The 15,695-nt window shown below is 45.6% G+C and overlaps 1 protein-coding gene across 1 annotated transcript in view; it reads left to right on the top strand.

Annotated features, from left to right (window-relative positions):
• Window positions 1-15,695, top strand: part of Tmem178b (transmembrane protein 178B) — a 384,790-nt gene that overhangs the window by 79,679 nt on the left and 289,416 nt on the right. The gene's annotated exons all lie outside the window — the stretch shown is intronic.

Raw genomic sequence — 15,695 nt, 5'->3', positions numbered from 1 at the left:
TCCATGTTTACTCACTCCAGAAAGAATGTGATGGTTTCTCAGAAAACTAAATATAGAGCCACCATATGCTGATGAGATTCCACTTCCAAGTACATAACCCAGGGCATAGAAGGCAAGGTCTCACACATACTGAAAAAGAGAAGGCAGGGTCTCACACATACTGAAAAAGAGAAGGCAGGGTCTCACACATACTGAAGAAGAGAAGGCAGGGTCTCACACACTCCAGAGAACAGAGAGCAGGGTCTCACATACTCCAGAGAACAGAAAGCAGGATCTCACATACCCATAGAAGGCAGGGTCTCACACACCAATAGAAGGCAGGGTCTTACACGCTCGAAAGAATAGAAATCAGGGTCTTACTTTCTCTAAAGAATAGAAGGCAGGATCTTACACACCCAAAGAATAGAGGCAGAGTCTCACATACTCCAGAGAATAGAAATCAAGTCTCAAACTCTCCAAAGAACAGATGGCAGGATCTTACACACCCAAAGAATAGAAGACAGGGTCTCACACTCTCCAGAGAATAGAAAGCAGGGTCTTACACACCCAAAGGATAGACAGCAGCATCTCACACACCCAAAGAATAGAAGGCAGGGTCTTCAAGAGATGCACATATTCATGGGCACAGCTGCACAGCCACGCCTACCAAATGCTGATTGACAGATGAATGGATAAATGCATGTGGTGTATACACATGATGGTATGAAAAGGAAGGACATTCTGACAGGTTACAGCATAGATGAACATGGGTATTGTGCTGAGTGTAATTAACCAGTCATAAAAGACAAGTGCTTTATTCTTGAGACAGGGACTCACTCTGTAGCTCGGACTGGCCTTGGGTCCACTATGTAACCCGGTCTGATTTCTAGCTTTCGGCTGTCTTTCCTTAGCATCCTAATCGCTGGAATTCCAGGCGTGTACTGCCGGTCCTTTCTGCATATATGCTGTGTTGTACTAGGACTCTACCTACGTGAGGTGAACTATTTGTTCTGCTTAGAGGAGACAGATTCACAGAGACAGGAAGTAGAATGACTGCAGGAGTTGGGGTGGAGGAATTGTTGGTTTTTCAAAATGTAATTAACTTGGGACCAAATTTCAACCACATTGTGGATGAACTTACCACTATCAAATTGTATACTTAAAAAATGGTTGAGATGGTAAATGTTAGTTACGTTTTTCTCACCACAATTTACACCCCTCCCCACTCTGCATGGCTTACAGTTCTCCTCCAGATCTGTTGATCCAGCCCCCCCCATTAGCTTCCTCTCTTGAGGGTCCCCATGTTTACTTGCATTTGCTGTTTTATTGGCCTACTCATCTCTTTTCTTGGAAGAAAATTTGCAAGCCTGGTACATTCTTGAGGTTAGGTCTTACTTCATGACCCCCCAATCCTTCCTACTTTTTATAACTTCCTTTCACTCTTATAGTCTTAGAAGTCTTGAGGACAGCGATATTGTCCTCACTGCTGATCTGTAATTTGGCTGCACTCTGCGGCTCGGAGGGTGCTTGCCATGTGACAGCGCTCTGTAGCTGAGTTAGGGTGTTTTTCTGAGCATGCTTTTGGTTGGCTGTGAGGAAAGCATGCACACTTAGCTCATCCCCTCATAAACTGTGTCTGAGGCTGGACCAGCTTTGATGGGCTCAGTTTGATGGAAACTAGCCTGGTGTGGGACAGGTGTCATTAATTTTCATGGAAATTAAATTACTGACTTTGAATCCAGCACATTTTTTTCTATTGGATTTCTTTCATGTTTAAAGCTTTAGGGAAGAGAAAGAAAATTTCATAGGTGATGAGACACATGATCTGTCCTATCGTGCTTATATTCTGACGTGAAGAAGACGTGAGTCGCCAGGTCATGGGGAATGGTAGACACGGCAAGTGTCCTGAGAGGGTTTGTGAAAAGATGTGTTTCCCTTGGCCAGAGAGATCGAGAAAGATAACCTGTTTCTCTTTGCCTTCTGTTGCTGTGATAAACACCATGATCAAAAGCAACTTGGAGGGAAAGGGTTTATTTTAGCTTACAGACTACAGTTCATCACTGAGGGAGGCCAAGGCAGGAACTGAAGTCAGGAGCCAGTGGAGAAACACTGCTTACTGGCTTGTTCCCATGCCTTTTACCGCCCTTCTTTCCTTTTTATTTTATTTATTTTTTTATTTTTTATTTGACAAGGTCTCACTTTGTATCCCTGGCTGTCCTGGAACTCTCACTCTGTAGACCAGACTGGCCTTTAACTCACAGAGCTCCTCCTGCCTCTGCCTCCCAAGTGCTGTGACTAAAGGTGTACCACTACAGGGGATCACATAGCTTCCTTTCCTAAACACCCTGGGCTCACTTGCCCAGAGATGGCACTGCTCGTAGTGGACTGCATCCTCCTACATCAGTTACCAAGGAATGTCTCACAGAAATGCCCACAGTCCAGTCTGAGGGAGGCAATGTTTTAAATTCTGCAGTTGATATCCTTTCTTTTCTGGTATGCCTATATTTGTGTTAAGTTGACAAAAACTAACAGCACAATCCACCCCCTGTCAATCTGACAAATACATTACTATTAGATCACACTCTTTCCTTGTTTGACTCAAAGATCACATGTTGATACCATAATATAAAATATGGCATTGCTGTAGATTTGGGGGAGCTTCCCTTGCATCTGGTTTCTACCTGACTCTAAAAAGCTCCCCTTTGCAGTCATCTCTTTTAGTATCTTTCCCCTCCACCCCACAACCTGACCCCTCGAGTTCCCATGCCTACTTGCTCCCAGTCCACCCAGGATATCCCTTCTATTTCCCCTTTCCAGGGAGATCTGTGCCCCCCCCCCCCCCCCGTGAACTCTTCCTATTACTTAGACTCTCTGGGTCTGTGGATTGTGGTATGGTTATCTTTTGCTTGGCAGTTAATATCCATTTATGAGTGAGTACATACCAATGTTTGTCTTTCTGTATATGAATTACCTCACCCAGGATGATATTTTCTAGTTCCACCCATTCACCTTCCAATTTCCTGATGTCATTGTTTTTAACAGCTGAGTAATATTCCATTGTGTAAATGTACTACATTTTCCTTATCCATTCTTTGATTGAGGGACGTCTAGGTTGTTTCCAGGTTCTGGCTATTACAAGTAAAATTTCTATGAACATAGTTGAGCAAATGTCCTTGTGATATGATTGATAATCCTTTGGGTATATGCCCAAGAGTGGTATAGCTGGGTCTTGAGGTAGTTTGGTTCCAGATTTTCTGAGAAACTGCCATATTGATTTCCAAAGTGGCTCTACAAGTTTGCACTCCCACCAGCCATGGAGTAGTGTTCCTTTTGCTCCACATCCTTTCCAGCGCAAGCTGTCATTTGTGTTTTTGATCTTAGCTATTCTGACAGGTATAATATGAAATCTCAGAGTTGTTTTGATTTGCATTTCCCTATGGCTAAGGATGATGAACATTTCTTTAAGTGTTTCCACTTGAGATTCTTTAGTTGATAATTCTCTGTTTAGGTCTGTAACACTTTTTAAAATTGGATTATTTAAGTTTTTGATGTCTAGTTTCTTGAATTTATATATGTTGGAGATCAGTCCTCTGTAGTGGGAGCTGTGAGCTGGCATTCCTGACACCCAGCTCCCAGCTCCCAGCCGCCTGGCTAGCTCATGCCCCAAAATAATGACACACAAACTGTATTCTATTAAACACTGCCTGGCCCATTTCTATTCATGTGTGTAGCACCTTTAGGTGTGCTTACCAGGAAGATTCTAGCCTACATCCATCCTGGGTCGGAGCTTCATCGTGTCTGCCCTGGCGATGAGCTGCATGGCATCTGTCTCTGAGAGGAGCTGCCCTGCATCTGAGCTCACTTCCTCTTCCTCCCAGCATTCTGTTCTGTTTACTCCACCCACCTATGTTCTAACCTATGAGGGCCAAGCAGTTTTTTTTTTATTAATTAACCAATGACCTTCTTCCATCAAGTCCTCTGTTAGATATGGGGTTAGTGAAGATATTTTTTCTATTCTGTAGACTGCTGCTTTGTCTCCCATGAATCATTAAGGATGATCCCAGCTGATACTCCTAGCAATAGTAGATGGCCTGAACTGACCATCCCCTGTGATCAGATTTGTGGCTACCCCAATTGTCATCAGAAAGCTTTCATCCAGTAACTGATGGAAACATATACAGAGACCCACAGTCAAATATTAGCCTAGGTTCAGGGAATCCTGCTGAAAAGAGGGAGGAAGGATTGTAGGAACCAGAGGGGTCAACGACATCACAAGAAATGACATAGAAGCAACTAATCTGACTCAGAGGAATTCACAGAGTTAGAACCAACAACCGGGGAGACTGCCTGGAATTGACCTAAGCCCTCTACATGTATGTGACAGTTGTGCATCTTTGTCTATTTGTGAGACCCCTAACAATGGAAACAGGGGCTGTCTCTAATGCTTTGGCTGCTCTTTGGAATCTGTTCCTCATACTGGATTGCCTTGTTTAGCCTAAATACAAGAGGAGGTGCTTAGTCCTACCTCAACTTGATATTTCATGCTTTGTTGATACCCATGGAAAACTTGCCCCTTTCTGAACAGAAGCTGAGGAGGAATAGATTGGGGAGGGGACTGAGGGGAAGTGGGAGGGGGATGGGAAGGGGGAAGCTTTGATCATGATGATCATGATGGAAAATAAGTGGATTAATTAAAAAAGAATCACTATAGAAGTTCCACAGTTTCAAAAATTCCACTGCTTGAAAAGTTCAGTGTCTCTTTAAAAAATCCAAAGTCTCTTAACTGTGGTCTCCTGTAAAGTAAAAACAGACAAACATAAAACAAAACAAAACAAAATTTAGTTAAACATTTTCTTATTTTCAAAGGGAAGAACTAGGATCTAAAAACGCACTTAGGCAAAAGCAAACTTCATCCATGTCATTTAAATCCTGTAGCTCAGCATCTGACCTCTGGGACTCATTCAGGGTCTTCTGGCTCCCAAAGGCCTGGACAGCTCCAGTTCTCTGGCTCTGCCATCCAGAGTACTCACAGCAAGTCTCACAGGCTCAGGCCAGCTCCACTCCACACCTGGCGCTGTCATTGGCAGATGCGCTATCATCCTGACGTCTTCAAAAATACTACTGAATTCTTTACTGAAGCTGCACCTTTGTTGGGGGTGGCTGCTTGTTTGTCCCCAGCAGCTCAGACATGAAATAACCACACAGAAACTGTATTAATTAAATCACTGCTTGGCCAATAACTTAAGTGTATTTCCGGCTAACTCATATCTTAAATTAACCCATTTCTGTTAATCTGTGTATCGCCATGTGGCTGTGACTTACCGGAAAGGTTCTAGCACATCTGTCTCTGGTGGCAGTTGCATTGCTTCTCCTGACTCTGCCTTCTTTCTCCAAGCATTCAGTTTCGTTTTTCCCACCTAGCTCTATTTTGCACTGTCACAGGCCAAAACAGCTTCTTTATTCATTAACCAACAAAAGCAACACATATACAGAAGGGCTTCCCACACCACACCTTCACCAATGGCCTTCCTCTACTCTTCAGGGAGACTCTGAACCCATCCCACAGTGTTATCTCAGTTGCTTTCAGTTGCCCCTTCATGCCATCAAAACAAAACTAAGACCACGTGGGAGACTCTTAAACATTACTTTTCAAGTTCTGTTGGGATCTGGGTATGCAGTATTGGCTCCCTTGGGTGGCTGCTGCTGCTGCTTCTTCTTCTTCTTCTTCTTCTTCTTCTTCTTCTTCTTCTTCTTCTTCTTCTTCTTCTTCTTCTTCTTCTTCTTCTTCTTCCTCTTCCTCTTCCTCTTCCTCTTCCTCTTCCTCTCCTTCTCCTTCTCCTCCTCCTCCTCCTTCTCCTCCTTCTCCTCTTCTCCTCCTCCTCCTCCTTCTGCTTCTCCTCCTCCTTCTCTTCCTTCTCCTTCTTCTTCTTCCACAGGGTTTCTTTGGGTAGTCTTGGCTGTCCTGGAACTAGCTCTGTAGACCAGGCTGGCCTCAAACTCAAAGAGATCCACCTGCCTCTGCCTCCCAAATGCTGGGATCAAAGGTGTGTTCCACCATGCATGGCTAGGCCCACAACTTCTTTGTGCTCACCCTAAAGAAATATTTCCCAGAAGATTTTGCCTTAAAGATGCTGGCCTCTCATTAATTACAGATGATTTTTCTCCTTCAGCTAACCAGCATCCATTGTCCTAGTAAAGCAAAGGTTTCCCTTGCCACAGATTCTTAATTCAAATTTAGCATATGACCCTGATGGAACCTCAAACTTCCCTCTGAAATCTCACAAGCTAGGCTTCTATTGTTTGCTTTTCTTTCAGCATTCTTACTTCCCAACCTCCCACTGAACAGCTGATTCATCCCTAAGCATTCAGTAGCTTTTTCAGTTCCAAGTTTCAACTGCTTCTACAATACTCCAAACCCCTACAAAGTCAGGCCAGTCCCAGCAAGTTCCCACTTTCTGGTACCGATTTCTGTCTTATCTTGCTTTCTGTTGCCATGGTAAACAGCATGACGAAAAGCAACTTGGTGAGGGAAGGATTTATTTTAGCTTACAGGTCCTAGTTCATTATCAAGCGGGGCCAGGGCCAGAACTCAAGGCAGGACTTAGGAGCAGCGATCAACAGATGAATGTTGCTTACTTGCGTGCTTAGCTACCTTTCTTAAACACCCAGGGTCACCTGCCCAAGGATGGCACTGTCCACAGGGTCATTGATTAGCAATCAAGAAGATGTCTTATAGACATGCCAATAGGCCTGTTCGACAGAGGCAATTCCTCAGTTGATTTTGTCTTCTGGGGTATGTCTAGTTTGTATCAAGTTGGCAAAAAGTAACCAGCTGGGGTCCACAAAGGCTCTCTTGAAGGACAGGTGGAAGGATCTTCCAGATGGGCAGAGGCCCTGCTGGAAACTCAGAGCTGAGCCAGAGATGTGGATGTGGCTATGGTGTATGTGGGATGATTACTCAGGTCTGTTGGGGCTCTAAAGCAAGGACCCTAGTGTGTATATCATAGCTTGGCCCATCTTCTGTCACTCTGGGGGAGTCAGGGCCTTCTTAGCGGAAGGAAGCTGAAATGGAAGCTGAGCTGTATGACTTTGACATGGTGGCCTGGAGATGGGGTTGGAGGCTGGCAGCAGCTGTCCCAATTAGACCCCCATGTCTTTCCCTTCGTGGCAATCTGGGCCTTGGACAGGCACTGTCAGCTGTGTGCGAGAGCGTACTGAGGGCACAGCAGGAGAGTGTGTGTGCTGTGTGAGTGTTGTATGTAACATGAAAGAGTTGTGGTATGCTTGATGTGTAAATGTCTGAGAGTATATGAATGTGTATGGGGGTTATTATAAAAATGTGTAATGAAGTATATTGTGAGAGTGTCTGTGTGCTATGTATATGAGGATATGTGATATGCATATGATTGTGTGTGCGTGTGAAAATTTCAGAGTCTCTGAGAGGACTTGTGATTGTGGATGTGTGATAATGAGTGCGCGTGTGTGTTTATGTATTATAGTATTATTGTGTATTAGAGTGTGTATTGGAGGGATGGGGAGAAGGCTAATGGCTGAGAGTATATACTGCTTTTGCAGAGGACCTGAGCTTGATTCCAAGCACCCATATCAGGTGGCTCACAGCTGTCTGTAGCCCCAGCTCCAGAGGGTCTGAAGTGTTCTTCTGAACTCTTTGAGTACCCACATCCACATGTGCTGCTCCCTCATATCCCTGTCATTAAAAATAAAATAAATCTCTTTAAAAAGAGTATTGTTGAATGTAGAGAGTGCATGACTCTATTTGTGTACAGGAGTGTGCTGGCGTCTGTGAGTTAGACTTCTTGTCTGCATGTTAGAATGTGTGTTTGTGTTTCTAATAGTAATACGCATCTTATAGAGCCCATCTATGGGGAGAGTGAGCATGAGTGTGAATGCCTGTGTGGGAGATGAGTGAATGTTAGTGACTTTCGAGCCATAGTGGCCAAACTACCCAACAGAACAACTTAAGGGGGAGAGGATCTTAGTTTAGTTGGCAGGCTCAGGAGCTCCAGGCCATCCTAGCTGGAAGGGTGTGGCGGGGCAAATAAAACTCTTCACGCTGTATTGAGAGAGTGCAGAGAGCGAGGCAGGGAGCAGCCAGGAATAATACACCTCCAAGGACCTGTCCCCGGGACTTTTTCCAGCTAGGCATCACCTCCTGAAGTCTCCACAGTCTCCCAGGTAGGGCCCCCAGCTGGCACCATCAAAATGTGAGCTTGTGAGGACATTTCTTTTGCAGTTCACAGCACTGGGTAAGGGTGTCTGTCTGTGTGCGTGAGGATGAGTGTGTGTGCATGTTAGGGTGTGTCTCTGTCTATGTCTGTGTGTGAGGATATGTGTGTGTGTGTGTGTGCACACGCACATGCAAGAGAGAGAGAGGAGAGTGTTTCTGTGTGTGTGTGAGATGAGTATTGGGTGTGAGCGTGTTGGATGCTTATGACTGAGAGAGTGAACGAGCATGCCTGTGTATAAGAGAATGATTTTGTGCCATGTTGCATGTGACTGTTGAGTGTGTAAAGTGGATGGTTTTTTGTGTGTGTATCTGCCTATGTGTGTGGATGAGTATGTGTGTGTGTGTGGATGAGTATGTGTGTGTGTGTGGATGAGTATATGCGTGTGTATTCTTTTCTTCGCACTTGCATACAGACAGGCAGGCATCTGTCCTCCACTCAGCATCCAGCAGTTCCCTTGCCAGGAGCTGACTCGCCAGCTGCCCAGCAGTCAGGTGCCAGGACTGCCTTTGTTCACCTGCAGGGCTTGGCCAGCTCCCTAAGGATTCCCCTTTCCCACAGCAACCACAGAGAAGCCTGGAATAGGGGCAGAAAGTTGTGTCCTCTTGGAGCTTGTCGTGTGATGCCCTTAGCTCTGTAGACACACACACACACACACACACACACACACACACACACACACACACACACTGCTATCCTGCCCTTTCTCTCCGGCCATGTGCCTTTTACCTTGTTCTGCTCATGTTTAACATCCCTCAGCTGTCCCTGGGCTCTGTGGCCTGACCGTCTTTTGGCCCCTGCTGGGACTTCTAGTACCTTGGATGCTCCATGGCTGGCGTGTGCTACACCCTGGCCTTTTCTGGGTCAGCCTCTGCCTGTGCTGAGGCCTGCCACCTGAATGTCGTTTGCATAGAGCAATCAATGCTTAATGAGTGTTTGTGGAATAGGTTAAAAGAAGCAAAATGAGCCCAACTCATACATTTTCTTCTCACTCCCATTGCCTCTGGGGATAAAGGAATATCTAACCCGCTATAGACACTGACATGTAATTTGGGTTTTCAGTAGTGCACAGTTTGAAAAGGATCTTATCATTCTCATGGTATCAAAATTCACATTTCATTTCATTAATCAAAATGGGCAACATTTTCTTGAAATCAGTCACTTCAGAAGATGGGACCTGGTATAAATGGTTCTCAAATCATGGGTTTAAAAAAGGGCTATTGTGTCGGTCACCAGCTTTCAGCTTTTACAGAGTGGAGACAGAGCTCAAGAGAGTGTATAGAAACGGAGGCAGACTTCCTTTCCGTTTGAGAGCCAAGGACTGGGTGTGAGTAGTGCTAAGCCTGCATGCAAATCCACTCTTGACTAGTAAACCAAGCCTATGTCCTACTGAGCATTTTGTACAAAGACTGACAGCAAGTTTCACCTCTAACAGATCCCCATCCAAAGTGGAGATTCTAAGGCAGCATATGGCCAGTTTTGGCTGCGTGATGATCAAAAACAAAACATTGCTGGCTTAAATATTCTTTTTTCTTATGTCTTCAAGGTGTTGTTGTGGATCTGTTCTGGTCCTGCCTATGCTGGGCTAGCTGGGTGGTCCTGTTCCTGCACCCGTGGGCTGCCAGGGGTTTGCTTTTGTGCCTCTGTCAAGAAAGTTCTTCATTTTCCTTTACTCCCTCCTCCCACAGGGCCAGCACTAGCTGCAGCATTGAGTAGACGGAAGCTTTGGTAGGCTCGGAGTCTAAGTTTGGAGCTGGTGTTCTATCATGCCTATTGGACTGATTACTTTTCTTGACGTCATGATCAAGTATCTGGCAGAAAGCAGTTTGCAGAAGGACAGTTGAGAGCAGTGTGGCCCATCATAGCTGAGAAGAGATGGAGGCAGAGATGGCTTGGTTCACAGTGTTGACCAAGAAGCAGAAACAATGGCGTGGCTCTCCTGGCTTACTCCTTTCTCTTTTCAATCAGGCATGCATTGTAATCCATGGAATGGTGTCCGCCATAGCCAGTTGGGTTCTTATTCTTAGTTAAGCTTCTCTGGAGATGTCTTCAGAGACACACAAAAGGGTGAATCTCAGCACCCAACACCCAACCAAACTGGAAACTGAAATTAGCCACACACTGTTAGCACAGTCCTCTCGCAGTTCTGAGTCTAGATTCAAGGGGCAGGGAAATAGGTCCTACTCAGTAGTGAGACAGACTCCAAAGTTACAGTGATGTATCAGGCAATGGAGGACTGTAGATATGACAGTATTCCTGTGAGATTTTACTACATCTGTGACTTCAATTGCCCAGTGACGCCACTGTCCTCACAGTGACACTGTTGGTGTAAACGAACATACTGCCTTGATGGAGTTCCAAGTACAGAACTTGCCATTATGGGAAGCACACAGAGCTTGGTAATGACAAGAAAAGGCTGTTACTAGTTTGTTGACCTTACTTTTACTCATTATTTTAGACTATGCCTTTGGTTTATTAAAACAAAAGCTTACTGTAAGGCAGTGTGCTGTGCTAGACCAACAGAAACCCCATCCATCCTGTGTTTGCTATGTCTCAGATATACTTAAAGGTCATAGATGTGGCCTCAGGGGGCTGGATTAATAGATACTCTTGCTATGCAAGAATGACGGCTGGAGTTTGGGTCCTCTAGTCCCCACATGAAAATTGGGTGGGCTTGACAGCTCCCTACGAGAACCTGAGAAATGGAGACAGGATCTCTAGGGATAGCTGGATAGCTACTCTAGCTGAATCAGAGCGCCCCTGGTTCAGTGAGATACCATGCCTCAGTAAATAAAGTGGAGATTTACCTGTATACATGTGACACCCACAGACACACATGCTTCACATAGATCCGTATCCCTCCAACCCAAAGCTAGGTCATGGCAAGTAAATGCTCCATTCCAATTTAGTTTTATGTAAGGATACTCTAGGATGCTTGTATAATCATGAAATGCTCAATGACCTACACACCTCTCAGAATGTGTGCCTCTTGTCAAGTGACTAGGACTGTCTCCGAACCATTCGAGTACTCTCCCATACATTAGGCTATTATTCTGTGTAATAGATGGTAAGCTCCATACTTACAAGAACCATTTTTGTGTTTGTAAAAGCTGAGCAAAGTTTGGTGCTTGTAATGATAGTTTATTACGTTAGAAGGAAACTTAGAGGCAATCAAATCCCAGAAAAACCTTTAATTTTATAGATTAAAACATTCAGATAATCAGTGACCATACCTTGCATTTTTCTCCAAATATAATTCTTTTTGACATATTTTCCAATGTGTACATTCCATTTAATGAAACTTGGTAAACATAGCAATGGCATCACTTTTTAAACCCTATAGTCTTCTGTTCACGGAACTCACAGCATGACATATGCAGAATTAGAGTGTAATTTGTAGATGTGTTGCTGAGTTCAGGAATTAATTAAAATGTAGAATGTAAAATCCGATCAAGTCCTATCATTAGGTGAGACTGGAGCTGAGTGTGACAGGAGTTAACTGAGTCTGCCTTGCCTGCCTGGGAGACAGTGCTGCAGTGCTGGTATGTGGGATTCTCACCCAGCAGGGAGGCACACCCAAGGAAGCAGAGCTGAGCCAACACTGGAGGGTCTGTGGCTCTTTTCTGATGGTGATGGCCTCTGAGGGTTTGCTTCATCTCTCTGGTTCTTCCACTCATGCCAAAAATGATGGCTTGGGATGGGTGGAAAGCCAGTTCCAAGGCTGAGAGTCCAATTTTTATATCAGTGATAAAGATTACATGGAGTTTGTTTGACTGTTAACAGCACTTCATTTTGAGTGTGGGGAATATGGCAAAGTGCTTGCGAGGATCAAAGTTTGATCTCTGGAACCCTTAGAAAGAAAGCCGGATGCAGTGGCTTGTAATCCCAGCACTGGGGAGGCAGAGACACATGGATCCATAGGGCTTGCTGGCTAGGTGAACTACCTCGAATTAGTGACATTCGGGTCTCAGAATACAAGGTGGATGGCACCTGAAGAGCGGCACCTGAGGTTCCTCTTTGCTTTCTACACATATGTACTCAGAAGTGCATCCCTGCCCAAACAAACACAGATAGACATACATAAATACCACACACACACACACACACACACACACACACACACACGGGTTCATCTGGACTCCAATGAACAGGATAATCCCAAATTAGTGACTACATGAAGCAGAGTTTATTTCCCTTTCTTATACATAAAGAGGTCTGGGACCAGGCGTCCTGGGTTGGCAAGATGGCTGTGAGTGTCGTCAAAGATCCAGGCTTCTAGATTTCTCTTCTGCTATTTTCAGAACAGGACTTAATTCTCGAGTTAACCTCAGTGTTGAATCACCTCCCAAAATGGTTGCTGGAGCACTGGAAGTTACCATCGTTGAATAAAGAGAGGGAGAAAAAGACCTTTGGGAAAGACTCGCTTTGAAATACGCATAGATTTTCGCCCAGTCGCAAAGGTGCCATGGAATTTCCACACGGCCTTCGTTTTCATGTCACATAGCCATGGTGCATTAGCAGTGGGCTGTAGTGTGGCCTCGCTGTGGTCTCTGTTAGGATTCTTATGCTCACGCCCATTTGTGGCTTCAGCTCTCATCCTGGATCCCACTTCGCATTTTGTGTTCATAGTTCTTCAGTTCCCTTGGTCTGTGACAGCCTATCCTTCCTTAGCTTCCACGAGCTTGATAGCATACTGGCCAGATGTCGTGTAGAAAGCTCCCCCAAGTGGACTTTGGGGTCTTCTCTCCTGAGTAGACCAAATTGTGGGCTATGAGCAAGAACTTCCCAGTAGGGTGTGCAACAGTATGGCTTGTTCTTCACTCGGTGAAGATGGCATCTTCTGGGTGTCTCGCCATCAAATAGCTTCCCTTTCTAGACTCTTAATTGGCCTTTATGTTTGGCTCTCACCCAGGGAAGTGCCTCTTGCAGGCTCTCCTTTCTAGGGCTCAACAATGGAAGTCCCACTTCTGCTTTTCTGGCTGGGATTTGCTGTCAAGTAGTAAGGGATGAAGGGCTTCAGCCGATACAGGCTCCCTGAGTTCAGTCTCCAGGCATGAGCTCTCATATACGATAATGATATGAGCCGGGCAAATTGCTTCACTTGTCTGTGTCTTCATTTGCTCTATACGGAAGGAATGGCCATGCCTCTTAATGACATTCCCATGAGTTTATACATATGAAATTCTCAGCCCTGTACATGGCACATAGTGAGGAGTCACAACTGCTAGTCATTGGCTATGCTATGTGTCCATGCATAGCTACAAGTGAGACTGAGAAATTTAGGGTCCCGCCTCACCTTGTGAAAGTAACAAAACCAGCTAGATAAATATTGGGATGTTGTTGCTAAGGGAAGAAAAGGCAGACTAGATATTTAAAGACAGCCAGAAGCATCTGCCATGATGGCTCTGCTCAGGCTCCGGGCTGCTAGATCTGTAGTAGACAGGACTGTGATGTGGCAATCCTCTTTCCCAATGTCATGTCTCCATAGACAGAATCCATGCTGATTTCTAAGGGGTCATGCTGGACCTCAGGACAATGAGAAACACAGATGGCAGCCAGAAGAGCTAAGAGGTCATAGGGGCGTGGGGTAGGAGAAGGATCTTGCTGGGTGTACTTGATTATCAGGGAGCAATCAGCTTCCCTCTCTGCCTTCAAATCTCAGGGAGAGGGCACACAGGAGGGCTCACACCAGCACACACCACTGGAAGCAACACGTGCTCGTTGGAAAGTGTTTGAGATATTTTCTTTCTTTTAAACATCGAATCTATATAGGGAAGGAAATGCTTTTGGAGACTGCCACGAGAGGTGGGTGGGTTAGAGGCTTTGCAGAGATCAGAGCTACCCTGGAATATCTGTCCACAGGGACGGCCGAGAAAGTGCATCCCTGCAGATGTTGAGGTCCGACCTCCAAACAACTTTTGCAGGAAGGGCCTGCAACTTGCCTGGCCTGATCTGTCAGGTGCCGCATGCTCCTTCGAAGGACAAAGAGTCGCTCCAAGAGTCGAGGGTTAGATCACTTCCAGTCTTCAGTTTTGAGAAGCGAACACAAAGGAAAAGGACCCAGGAGTGGTTTGTGCGCCTGCGGATAGAATCCAAGCCCTGTAATTATAGCAGCAGTCATTGTGCCCGGGTCTCAACACGACTTCTCTTCCTGAAGCTTGGCTCCAACAAGTGCCTCTTAATAAGCACTCATTCCCCTTCCTCGGAACAGACCATTTCCTTCTAGGCTAGGGCTAAGTGTGCCGCATCCATTCGTGTCCCAATAGGCTATGTTTGGAGAATCCTAGTGTTCAAGGTCACAGCCAGAAGCTTGTCTCGTAGCCAAGAGTTGACTCAAGCCTCTTTGGGCTCCCATCTCATCTGTAAATGAGGGTGTTGACCTCTATGCTCTGAAGTCCCACGCAGCAAAAGCTACTCCGACTCTGTCTTCCAATGCTGGGTTTAAGAGAGCGCATCTTTGCCATAGTGTCCCTCAGCACCATCTATTTCTCTGGGTGACTTCATGCAGCTCCAAGGCAAGGAGATCTCCCCATCGCTGCACCCTGCAGCCCCCACAGCCAGCCCACATGAGGAAGTGTTGTGAGTTTGTCTCTCATGGGGCCCCTGATGGCTCCTAGCATCTCCTTCTGGCCAGGTTCTAATAGGAACAACTCCAAAGCAGATTTGAGCCTTTAATCACGTCATCCTATACAAGGGACCTCAGTCAATGCCATTGATTTCTCTCACTTGTTTTCATCTCTTGGCTGGCAGAAGGAGTCTGCCATGTGCTCTCACAATGACCTTCCTTCTGTCCCTTAAACTGGAGGCACTTAAGAAAACGCCTGTGCCCGTGCTGTTCCCAAATGCATAGTTAATGAACGCAGGATAGCAATGCTTCTCATCTGAGGCTGCTCCCCACTGAAGGCCCTGACAAAGAATTGCAGTTGTGCCAGCGCTGGCTACACTGAGTCTGGTCGCCTCTGGAGGCCAATTTGTGGCCAATCTGGGAGCGACATCGCATCATGTAAGAGCCATGTTCTGTTGCTCTGAACACAGACCAGCACCCCACCTCCTATTTGCCTTCTCCATTTCTGGGAAAACTCGCATATCATTTGGCTCCCTTCGCCCTTTTATTCAGCTACTTGCTCTGAGAACTTGCTGGGGCCGAGCTTGTCCACAATAGCACTTTAATGCATGTTTCATCTTTTCCATATACATTTTTGATTTTCATACCATTCCTATGCAATGGCTAGGACAGAACTCGGAGACCCGGAGAAGGTGAAGGATTTATGTTGGAGATGGACTACCTACCGAGCTAGACCAACGCTATCTTTCTTTTTGTGAGAGTGTATGTGTAGGTGTATACGCTAGGGTCCATGTTGGATGTCTTCCTCAATTGCTTTCTCCCTTGTTTCCTGAGATGAGGTTTTGCTCTGAAGATGGACAAGCCCCAGGAAATCTCCTGCTTCCACTTCCTCAGCACCACCACAC

This window comes from Chionomys nivalis, chromosome 1 (genome assembly GCF_950005125.1).
Source record: "Chionomys nivalis chromosome 1, mChiNiv1.1, whole genome shotgun sequence".
Lineage (NCBI taxonomy): Eukaryota > Metazoa > Chordata > Mammalia > Rodentia > Cricetidae > Chionomys > Chionomys nivalis.
Note: the sequence above shows the minus strand (reverse complement) of the source record. Positions and strands in the feature narration are given on the sequence as shown.